The sequence below is a fragment of the Pan paniscus genome, chromosome 9 (genome assembly GCF_029289425.2).
Source record: "Pan paniscus chromosome 9, NHGRI_mPanPan1-v2.0_pri, whole genome shotgun sequence".
Lineage (NCBI taxonomy): Eukaryota > Metazoa > Chordata > Mammalia > Primates > Hominidae > Pan > Pan paniscus.
Window position 1 is genome coordinate 125,147,277 of NC_073258.2, and position 10,597 is coordinate 125,157,873.

General features: G+C 37.0%; 1 pseudogene; it reads left to right on the forward strand.

Annotated features, from left to right (window-relative positions):
* The first annotated feature begins 8,014 nt into the window (after nucleotides 1–8,014).
* LOC100972850 (olfactory receptor 8A1-like) lies at nucleotides 8,015–9,510 on the forward strand (annotated as a pseudogene).
* Nucleotides 9,511–10,597: the final 1,087 nt, after the last annotated feature.

A 10,597-nucleotide genomic window follows, 5' to 3' on the forward strand; every position in this document is an offset into this window, starting at 1 on the left:
AAGCAATCCCATTTGCAATAGTGACAAAAAATTAAAATACCCAAAGATAAATTTAACCAATGAAATTAAAAACCTCTACGAGGAGAACTACTAAACCTTGAGGAAAGAAATTCAAGAGGATACAAACAAAAAGAAAGACATCCCATGATCATGGATTAGAATAATTAATTTTATTAAAATGACAATATTATCCAAAGCAATCTACAGATTCAATGCAATCCCTATCAAAATACCAATGACATTCCTCACAAAAAATAGAAAAAAAATCTAAAATTTTTATGAAATCACAAAAGACCCTGAATAGCCAAAACAATCCTGAGCAAAAAGAAAAAACTGGAAGAATGATGCTGCCAGACATCAAAATATGCTACAAAGTTGTAGTAACTAAAACAGCATGGGATTGGCATAAAAATAGACACATCGACCACTGGAGCAGAATAGAGTTCAGAAATTAATCCACATATCAACAGCCAACTGATTTTTTGACAAAGACACCAAGAGCACTCGTTGGGGAAAGGACAGTCTGTTCAGTAAATGCTACTAGGAAAACTGGATATTCTTATGCAGAAGAATGAAACTAGACCCTCGTCTCTCACTCTATACAAAAAAAAATCAACTGAAAATGGATCAAAGACCTAAATGTAAGACCCAAACAATTAAACTAGTAAAAGAACCCATGGGGGAAATGCTTCAGGACATTGATAAAGGAAATGATTTTATGAATAGGGCCTCCAATGCACAGGTAACAAAAACACAAACAAATGAGATTATATAAGTTACAAACCTTCTGCACAGTGAAGGAAACAATCAACAGAGTGAAAAAATAACCTACAGAGTGGAAGAAAATATTTGCAAATTACATATATGATAGACAATTTATGTCCAGAATATACAAGGAACTGAAGCATCTCAATAGTAAGAAAACAAGCAATCCAATTAAAAAATGAGCAAATGATCTGAACAGACATTTCTCAAAAGAAGGCATACAAATGGCCAACAAATATAAGAAAAAATGTTCAACATCACAAATCATCAGGAAAATGCAAATCCAAACCACAATGAGATATCATCTCACCCCAGTGGATGGCTATTAACAAAAAGACAAAAAATAACAAATGCCGGCAAGGATGCAGGGGTGGGAATGCAAACTAGTAAAACCACTAAGGAGAACAGTATGGAAGTTCCTGGAAAAACTACAAATAGAATTACCAGATGATCTAGCAATTCTACTACTGGGAATCTATCCAAAGGAAAGGAGATCATTACATCGAAAAGACATCTGCACCCTCATGTTTATTGCAGCACTATTCACAATAGCCAAGATATGGAATCAACCTAGGTGTCCAACAACAGATGAATTGATAAAGAAAATGTGGTATATATACACAACGGAATACCATTCAGCCATAAAAAAGAATGAAATCATGTCATTCACAGCAACATGGATGGAACTGGATGACATTATGCTAAGTGAAATAAACCAGGCACAGAATGTTAAACACCACATGTTCTCACTCATATGTGGAAGCTGAAAATAGTTGATCTCAAAGAAATGAAAAGTAGAACAGAGGATACTGGAGGCTGGGAAAGGTAGGAGGAAGGGGGTGATAGGCAAGGATTTGTTAAATGATACAAAATTACAGCTAGCTAGAAAGAATAAGTTCTAGTATTCTATACCACTGTAAAATGACTATAGTTAACAATAATTATAATTTCAAATAGCTAAAAAGAGGATAGTAAATGTTCCCAACACAAAGAAATGATAAATGTTTGAGATGATGGATATGCTATTTACCCTCATCTGAAATATGCATTAAAACGTCACTATGTGCTCCATGAATATGTAAATTATTATGTCAATTTTAAAAATGTAAGTTAAAAAAGAAAAATATCGTATGTTCAAATACTACTTAACACTCCCAACATGGAACACAATGATAAATGCATATATTGTTCATTAATATTTACTAGTTTCAGTAGAAAGAAATATAAATATGGTTCAATAAAAGCCTAGATTTTAAAAATGATAAATTAAGGGATATATTTAATTTTTTCAAATACTGAAGGAGCTTTTTAGAGATTTTTTATAAATAGCTATGTGGCTAAACCCATTTTCAAAAGATTCGTAAATAATGTAGATTATACATAACTAGTTTTACTATAAGTGTAATTGACATTTTGAATATGCAAATGTTGACACTGAATTGACAATGATGCTAGGTGGTGTGTGCCCATTGGGTGTGACTTTCAGGATCAAGATATTTACAGATGAAAAGGAGCTTCCTGATATTTTGAGGACTAAGAAAGGAAAGTTACTCAGTGACAGAAAGAGTTGCAAAGGCTTCTGAAGTTAGGAGCTGCCCAGAGCTCAGTTTCATCATAGCCCACAGTTTGGAGCTCTTAAAATAGGAATCCATTTTTAAGTGACATTCATCTCAGGAATATATGTGCTATAAAAAGCAAATTATACTAGGACTCGCAATGTAAAATATATGATTTCAAGGTGTATTAAAGGCACATCATGTTCCAAAATTGTGCTAGAGAAGGAAAATGTAAGGAGATACGGTCTTATTTAAAGGCTATTTGATGGAGTGGGGGTTATTCTAGGCATTCGTGGGAATGTCAATTGATTTTAAAAAGAGTAAGCCTTAAACATAAAGATTCACAAATCTTACAGAAAGCAACAGAGTTTCCTTGTTGGATAGAGATGTTTCAGAAATCCTAATTACAGCATGGTGGAGGCTGACTGCTATTTTCTGACAGCTCTACAGGTCAGGAAAACCACAAAACCTCTCTGTAAAATATTGACATACTTTTTTCAAAGCTTTCTCTAGGGAACCTTTTTCTAAAGACTGCTTGTAATCAAGAGGCAATGTGATATACTTGAAGAAGCCAGGCTTATGTGTCTAAAGATCTGGTTGTGTGGCCTTGGAAAAGTCAAAATGTTTTTTAATCTGAGATTTCCTCTTCTGTAAACAGAAGTATCAAAACCTGACTTACCTGCTTTATGATACTGTATGCATCACACTTAATGGCTTCATCTCTGCCCATTATGAAATATTGAACTTCCTCAAATTTCCAACCCCATCTTTCTTATCTCCTCATCTCATATAATTTCCTGGAGTAATTCCATTCATTCCTATGGCTCAAATATCTCCTACTGATATGTTAATTTTAAGTTAATTGCCTCAAGTATTCAATTGCTGAAAAAACTTACAAAAGACTCAAATCATTTATGATCACAAAACAGCTTTATTAGGGGTAAAGTGTACAATACAGCAACAACAGGAGAAGGGTTTGTATTTAAAGGGATCCAGAGATCTCTGGAGCAGGCTCATGTGCCATCTCACCACTGTGTTGCACAAGATGCACATTGCCACCAGATCTTGAACCACCACCAACATATGTGGGAAGCCTCTTGGTACCAAGAAGTCCAAAGGCTGCTACTATTATGAGATGATCTTGTAGACAGTCCACCTATGTGACCAACCCGAACCATTGAAACCTCCTAGGCTCTGATGAAACCAGGTGAAATTATTATTTTATTAATATATTCCAATGATTATTTCTAGACAATGTTGGTAAGCTAGTACTTCCTGCTCCAAAACAGCTCATGGACTCAGGGTTATAGAACATCATTTATCTTTAATACGTATATTTCTTCATAGCATTGGCCAATGTTCAGTATCATGCCCCAGGAAGCTCTGGAGATAAACATGGAGTCAATCCATGCTGCATGAGATTAACTCATGCTAGACAATTGACAGCTGCCAAATGTGCACGTCTAGGTCTGACTTGGGTCCTATATCTTTAACAGACTAACATCTCCACTTGAAGATCTCACAGGAAACTAAAACTCGGCCAAGCAAAATAAATTTATCTCCCTAAAATGTTCTTCTGTGTGTTGTCTACCTAATGAAGGCATAACTTTTTTAGCCTAAAATCTGAATGTCATCCTGCATTCTGCCGTTTTCTCACCCTCTATAATCCAATCAGTCAACAGATCCCGAGAGGATACTTTTTCAGATGCCAATTCAATTTGCCCGATGACTGATTTATCAAAGTTATTTCTTTTGATTATTTACCATTAGCTGCCTTCTTATTTCTTATTAGGACACTTTCCAAACATATACAAAAGTTATAGTATAACAAACCTCCATATATTCATCACCAAATGTCAACGATTATCCTCATTTTAACAATCTTGTGTCATACATTTCTATTAATACATATTTTTTGGCTAAAGCATTTCAAAGCAAGTCCTAGATACAAGATGATTTCAAACAAAAATAATTCAGCATGTGTTTCTAATACATATGCCTATTTTCCCTTTAACATAATCACGATACCATTAAGTAAGCAGGGTTTTAATGAACTGGAGAAGAATGTGGGGCAGAGAGAGGAATAAGATTATTACTTATCATGTGCTAAGCACTCAATGTTATTATTCATTTTTCAAATTCAAGAATGTATTTCACTCAAACATATACCCCTAGAACATATCTCCAAACTTATTTTTGTTAAGGCTAAATGCAGTAAACATTTTTTTCATAAAGTGTTAATTTTCAAGTAATGAACTCACCTTTCTACCTTTCTATTTCTTTATTCTCTTTGTTTTTCTTTATCAAAGATTTTCTCAACTTTATTTTCCAACTCTTCTATTTGAGCTTAATTTTTGTTTTGGTTATACTATTTTTAGTTTTTAATCGCATTTTTCTTAATTTTTCTGATTTTTTTCCTGTTTTTTCTTGTTTTGAAGATAAATAAGAGATTACATTCAAAAAATGAAATTAAAGTCAGATTTCAAAATATGCGAACACCTCAGGACAGCCAGCTTACTTTTATCCATTCGGAGTCACTGTATCACATATAATCCTCCAGTTTTATAGAAGATGTCTCCCACTCACACCCTTCCTTGCCAGTCATATTTTAAAATCATAATATCTAATAAATAAAAATGATATCATTGGTAACCCTATCCAATTGCCCATTTGCCCAGAAATCTATCACCCTTAGATTCTTGTTTTCTACTTGACAAGAGCACTCAGTTCAATTCTATCAAGTAATTTTTTAGAGGAAAGTTTCAATTTGTATTTTTTTATGTCTTCTAGTCATTCAATAGCAAAGGAGAAATGAAGATAAAGTTGTCAGAAGTCACAAAGACAATGATAACAATTATATCTAAAGGCCAAACTTAAACTCGCTTTTTTTTGTTTTGGTCTAGTTCTTTCCAGGTAGCCTTGCCATCTACCTACAATGTCTGTTGGTTTCAGGTTTCCATGTGTTACGCATAAATTGACCCTGAAGTTGAAAACTATAAAAAAGTATACATTTAGAAATAGAAATCAACAGTATAAAAATAGAGGGAAGAAAAAGCAATGAAAGTGGTTGAGATTATTCAGGAAAATCAAGTAGAATGAGAAAACCAAGGACAGACAGAAGCCTGGAGACCCCAACATCAAAGAGTACACAAGGAAGGCAGAGCCAGTGAGGAAGCGTGTTCCCCACTCCAACACCCAATCTGCAAAAGCTCCATATTCTGTTTCTAGGTGCACTAGTCCTAGTCTTCATCTGACATTAACATTATCTGGGCTGCTCTAGCCACCAAAAAAAGCAGAGAACATTTTTCTCATTTCCTATGTTGCATGCAAAATAAACTGTATCCCCAGCTTAGTTATGCCAACTCTCCAAGATACAAAATTAACAACCAAATTTAACACAATCTTTTTGTTCTTGATATGACCTCCCTATCCAACCAGAATTATAGATGTTGATTATTAACCCAAAACTTGACTTAACAGCTATGATTTTTTAAAAACTTGTCATTCATTAGTTTGTTACCATATGTAAAGCAAAACTAGTTATTTGGCATCAATAATCAAAGAGCTACATCTCTTTCTTTTGATTTTTTAATTTAATTCTTAATATATATACCCACATATATATGCATAACTTTTCATAAATGGGAATACATATGTGGCTTTTTGTGAATATGTGCATGTGGTATGTGGTATCAGGCCTAAAATTAAGGCCCAACATTATGTGATGCATTGATATTTGGGGGAAATTAAGAGAGCCTCAAATGGCCTCACTGCCAAGTCCCCTCCCGACTCTGGTCCCACTGATAAAATGTACTAGCCAAACAACCCTCTTTATCATGGGGATCAGGAAGATACCCCTGCTTATCCCTGCCTGTCCTAGAGTTTCAGTTCCCTGCTAGCCTGCAGAATTATTCAAATAAACCAATTCTATCTTCTCATAAAAACCAGCACCGCCCCACCCTCTTGACACTAAAAAGCCTTTTCCCACAGCCCCTGGTTCTTCACGCTGTTTCTTAGTACAGCCCCTGTGTAGCCCTGCGTGGCATAATGTTTTCCTCCCCTGGGCTATGAGTATAAATAACTAATAAACTTCTGCCCATTGCCAAGTGTCGCTGTGTTCAGCCCTCTTGATAACCGTAGGGCAGGAATCCTTCTCTCTCAAACGGAGTGAGTAGAAGATGATAAAAATACTACAGTCTTTTTGAAAAGTCTTTTTAAGGACATCCTGCCCACAGCACAGATACTACAGAAGGGTCTAAAACAAGCACGTTTTTCAATGATTTTCTTAATATCTGACTACTTTTAGCCAAGTTCCAGTGATGTTGACATCCTTATACCTTTCCTAAAGTGAGGCTCAAGCATCAATAAAAAACGCTTTTACCCCAGTTTATTCCCCCAGCTCTAGTTGTTATCTGACTTCCCCCCACATTTTCTGGGTCCTCTACTATATTGGACCACAAACTACAAATCCAGGTAAAAGTCGAAAATAAAACCCAATGCCTGAATGACAATCCACATTTAAAAATTATACTAAAAATTGAAAAATATTTCCATATTTATTATCTTAAACAATCCTTAAAACAACCTTAAATTTATGATTTCTCTTTACTTTACAACTAAGGAAATTGACTTGTTACTCTGCAAAAGTTAAAACTGAGATTCAAGGGCTAGTTATTTAAATATAAATACCAGTCTCTATCAACCATGCCACGCTACCATTACCTGAATTTCGGATTGCAGAGCCATATTTTTTATACCCTGGCATGCATTTCAGGATTGCCCAGATGAAAAGAGAGAATTAATTTCTGAAGTAAGTTACATCAGCAAACTCAACTAATGAAATAGGCTGGTTTTCACCTCTTACACTATTTGATCAAATTGTAGCCCGAAAGTTCTCAACATGGCTGCACAGTAGAGTCACCTGAAGCTCTTTATAAATCCTGATTCTCAGGCCATACTACAAACCCATTAAATCAGAAAGTTTGAGATGCACCTTGGCAGCAGTAGTGTTTAAAGTTCCTCAGATGGTTCTGAGAGGTGAAGCTGGCTGGGTTTCTGGGTTGGGTGGGGACTTGGAGAACTTTTCCTTCTAGCTAAAGGATTGTAAATGCACCAATCAGCACTCTATGTCTAGCTAAAGGTTTGTAAACGCACCAATCAGCACTCTGTAAAAACGGACCAATCAGCACTCTGTAAAATGGACCAATCAGCACTGTAAAATTGACCAATCAGCGCTCTGTAAAATGGACCAATCAGCAGGATGTGGGTGGGGCTAAATAAGGGAATAAAACCTGGCCACCTCAGCCCCAGTGGCAACCCGATGGGGTTACCTTCCATGCTGTGGAAGCTTTATTCTTTTGCTCTTCATGGTAAGTCTTGCTGCTGCTCACTCTTTGGGTCCACACTGCCTTTGTGAGCTGTAACACTGACTGTGAAGGTCTGTGGTGTTACTCCTGAAGTCAAGTAAGACCGTGAACCCACCAGAAGGAAGAAACTCTGGACACATCTGAACATTTGAAAGAACAAACTCCAGACACGCCATCTTTAAGAACTGTAACGCTCACAGCGAGGGTCTGTGGCTTCATTCGTGAAGTCAACCAGACCAAGAACCCACCAGAAGGAACCAATTCTGAACACAGTTCCAATGGGCAACTAAGGTTGAGAGTCACTGTTGTAGGTGGTAAAAGCTTCAGGTCTTGGCCCTTTTTCCTCTCAGGTTCTTAGTTTCTGAAATCAAGAAGACTCTGGTTGGTTCAACTGAAAGGAGAAGGAAGGGTCGGCTCGGTGGCTTACACCTGTAATTCCAGCACTTTGGGAGGCCGAGGTGGGTGGATCATGCGGTCAAGAGATTGAGACCATACTGGCCAACATGGTGAAACCCCGTCTCTACTAAAAATACAAAAATTAGCTAGGCGTGGAGGCATGCGCCTGTAATCCCAGCTACTTGGGAGGCTGAGGCAGAAGAATCACTTGAACCCAGAAGGTGGAGGTTGCAGTGAGCCAAGATCACGCCACTGCACTCCAGCCAGGCGACAGAGCAAAACTCTGTCTTAAAAAAAAAGAACAGGGAAAAAAGAAAGAAAAGAGAAGGAACAGGAATGAGTCCAGGACTGCTCAAGCAAGGGCAGATGTTCCTGCTTGGCTTCAACAAGTAAATTCAGGTATGACCTTTCACAGGGCTCTTCTTTTCCATTCCTACAAACATCCCACCCAGAGGAGAATGACTGTCAAAAGTCATTCTATAGTGATGGAGTTCAGTCTCAGGGGATTAACGAAGCAGCCAGATCTCCAGCTCTTTCACTTCCTCATTTTCCTTGATATCCATATGGTCACAATGGTGGGGAACCTGGGCATGATCACTCTAATTTGTCTGAACTCTCAGCTTCACACCCCCATGTACTACTTCTTCAGCAATCTGTCACTCTTGGATCTCTGCTGTTCCTCCATTACTAACCCTAAGATGCTGGTGAACTTTGTGTCAAAGAAGAACATTATCTCTTATGCAGGGTACATGTCATAGTTCTACTTTTTCCTGGTTTTTGTCATTGCTGGGTGTTACATGCTGATGGTGAAGGCCTGTGACCACTATGTTGCCATCTGTTGCCCTTTGCTTTGCAACGTCATCATGTCTCATGTCACCTGCTCCCTGATGGTGGCTGTGGTCTACACCATGGGACTCGTTGTCTCCACAATAGAGACTGGGCTCATATTAAAACTGCCCTATTGTGAACTCCTCACCAGTCACTGCTTCTGTGACATTCTCCCTCTCATGAAACTCTCCTGATCTAGTGCCTATGATGTTGAGATGGCAGTCTTCTTTTTTGCTAGATTCAACCTGAGAATCATGATCTTAACAGTTCTTGTTTCTTACACCTTCATTCTCTTCAGCACCTGCAGCTTCCACCTTGCAGCTATAGGGATGTTCCACGGATAGACTGCATTCAGGTACTTAAAACCTGCCATAACCAGTTCCCTGGCCCAAGAGAATGTGGCCTCTGTGTTCTACACTACAGCAATCTACGTGCCGAATCCCCTAATGTACAGCCTGAAAAACAAGGATGTAAAAGCTGCCATGCAGAAAACACTAAGGAGTAAGTTTTGTTGCAGATGTAATTATCTTGAGTTGCTGATCAACCCAATACGGTATCAATATAGGAAAGAAGCTTTCTGGAGATTTACAAAACCATAAGTGACTTTCCTTCCAATTTTCTAGTAGTCATACTTCACTCCTGGCAGTCCAGAAGTAAATTACTTTTTCTCAGTCTGCTCTCTACCCTGGTTCTGACCAAATGTTCCTTAGATATAATGACCCCAGCCACCCACCCCAGCCCTTCACCTTAATCAGTCCTTCCTTTTCCTTCTTTCCCTTCAGTATTTCCTTATCTCCTATCATCAGTTATCTCATTTCCACTCAGTATCTTCTAGTATCTCTGTATCTCGGTATCTTTAGTATCTCATTTCTGCTCAGTATCTTCAAAAAATTCCTTGAATGATGTTAAATAAAATTTTACCCCCATACGGAAAAATGTAAATAAGATCATTGATTCTTGAATATCAAGCTAGATCACTTTCTAAAATATCTGTTTGACTTTAATCTGAAACTCTTCAGTCAAATGTCCTGTGATATTTCAACTGATAAAGGGCAAGACATTTTACAACTTTATAAGGTAACAGTTTTGCATAAATTGGTAAGTCATTATAATTTGTATAGTTCAATAGGGTTAACTCTAAAAGGAGTATGGTTGTACTGCTCTGTAGGACGTTAACCATTCACATATCTAACAAGCGATCTTATTTCAGCATGATTTTCTAACTATGTGCATGTATGTGTTTGATTTTGTAGATACATATATAAAATCTTGTAGGTATGTCCTCATACCTTAAATGCTCTTAGAACTAGCTTCTTTGTCTTCCTGGTGGCTGCCTCATTAATAAATGAAATGTAATTTTGACATGTGCTAATAATAAATAAGAGCTGAGCTTTTTAAAATTCATAGTAATGATATGAATGGTTAACATGTATTGGATGCTTAATTCAAGCCAGATGTTACTGTTTATATGCTTTAACTCATTTCTTAATGAAATAGATTCTGTTACTAACTAATTTTACAAATGAGGAAACTAATATTTACAGAGATTGGTAATTTTCTGGCATTTACAGAAGTGATAGCCCCAGGAAGCAAATCCAAATTGTCTTACTCTACTTACCAAATTCTTAGCCAATTGGTAATCCATTTCCTCTGAGCTTGTTGGTTTTGCCATAAATGTGTACTTCA